Source organism: Psammomys obesus, unplaced genomic scaffold (assembly GCF_907164565.1).
Source record: "Psammomys obesus unplaced genomic scaffold, mPsaObe1.curated_primary_1811, whole genome shotgun sequence".
Taxonomy (NCBI): domain Eukaryota; kingdom Metazoa; phylum Chordata; class Mammalia; order Rodentia; family Muridae; genus Psammomys; species Psammomys obesus.
In genome coordinates this window covers 1,944,245-1,945,788 of record NW_026596396.1, presented here as the reverse complement: position 1 = coordinate 1,945,788, position 1,544 = coordinate 1,944,245, and the positions used below count along the sequence as shown (strand labels likewise).

Below are 1,544 nucleotides of genomic sequence, written 5' to 3'. Positions count from 1 at the left end.
CTTCAGCATAAACATTGATTAGTTCCACTTCAGCTTACATGCTCACTGAGGTGCTCATAAGAGGCCTTGTCACCAGGCTTAATTCTTATTTGTGAGAATTTTTCTAGGTTCTTGTGACATATCTTGGTCAGGGTTTATCCAAAAGTAGACTGTGGTGAAAACTATTAAATATTCTAACTTAAGGGTGGCAAAATTAAAAAGAAAATAAAATCTACCTATGAACAAATCTGAGAATACTTTTGAGGAAAGGGGAAAGCATAAGCAAGGACACAGCCTATGAAGAAGCATGGTGCGCGGGTGGTCAGCGAGTAGGTGGGCGCCGCCGGCGGAGCGTCACAGCGGGAGCCTCGATCGCCCCGGCTGAGCAGGGATTTAATCGCCACCATGTCGAGCAAAAGGGCAAAGACCAAGACCACCAAGAAGCGCCCTCAGCGCGCAACATCCAACGTGTTCGCCACATTTGACCAGTCCCAGATCGAAGAGTTCAAAGAGGCGTTCAACATGATCGACCAGAACAGGGATGGCTTCATCGACAAGGAGGACCTGCACGACATGCTTGCTTCAATGGGAAAAAATCCAACTGATGAATACCTGGATGCCATGATGAATGAGGCCCCGGGGCCCATCAATTTCACCATGTTCCTCACCATGTTTGGTGAGAAACTGAATGGCACAGATCCTGAGAATGTCATCAGAAATGCCTTTGCTTGCTTTGATGAGGAAGCAAGCAATCGGCACCATCCAGGACTCCCTGAGGGAGCTGCTGACCACCATGGGCGACTGCTTCACAGATGAGGAAGTGGATGATATACAGGGAGGCCCCCATCGACAAGAAGGGGAACTTCAACTACATCGAGTTCACACGCATCCTCAAGCACGGAGAAAAGGACAAAGACGACTGAGGAGCTTCAAATTCCAGTCAAATGTTCCCTTAGCCTCTGGGGGTATTCCTGAGATTTTTCTCCTAGAACCCGTTGCATGTCCCAGCTTTAATGCCTTTGGCCTTTCTTTTGTATTTATTCTCAGCCATATGTACTTTGGGCCATATGTACCTTTATCATCAGACTGGAAATGGGACTTTCTGTCATTATCCAACCAGCAACTTTGTAAGGTCTTGTCCCTCCTGTGTAATAACTGGAGCCCACACAGAGTCAGTATATTTTTTCAGAGAAAGTTATTTACTCAATTTTTTCTGAAGGATAATTAAACTTTCTGATAAAAAAAAAAGAAGAAGAAGCATGGTGCTGTGAAGCTTCCATGAAAACTGTATGTGGAGAGCAGGAGCTAGAGATAAGTAAATTATTAAGAAATGAAAATGATGGTGAGTGGCTGAGGGTCCAGTTCAGTGGGAGAGAGTGCATACACAGCATTTGGAGGACCTAGGTTCCGTATCCAGCACCTGAAAAAGAAAAGAGATTGATTGTGCGGTATGCCGGGGATTCCAGAAGGGGAACAAAGATTGTTGGCAGCCCTTGAAAGCCACAAATGGAATTGGCACTGGCAACCAGAAGCCTATAGTGGAAGGTGATAGGAGCCTCTATCTG

At 45.9% G+C, this 1,544-nt stretch overlaps 1 pseudogene; it reads left to right on the top strand.

Moving 5' to 3' along the window:
• The first annotated feature begins 363 nt into the window (after nt 1-363).
• On the top strand, nt 364-911 carry LOC129669343 (myosin regulatory light chain RLC-A-like; annotated as a pseudogene).
• The last annotated feature ends 633 nt before the right edge of the window (nt 912-1,544 follow it).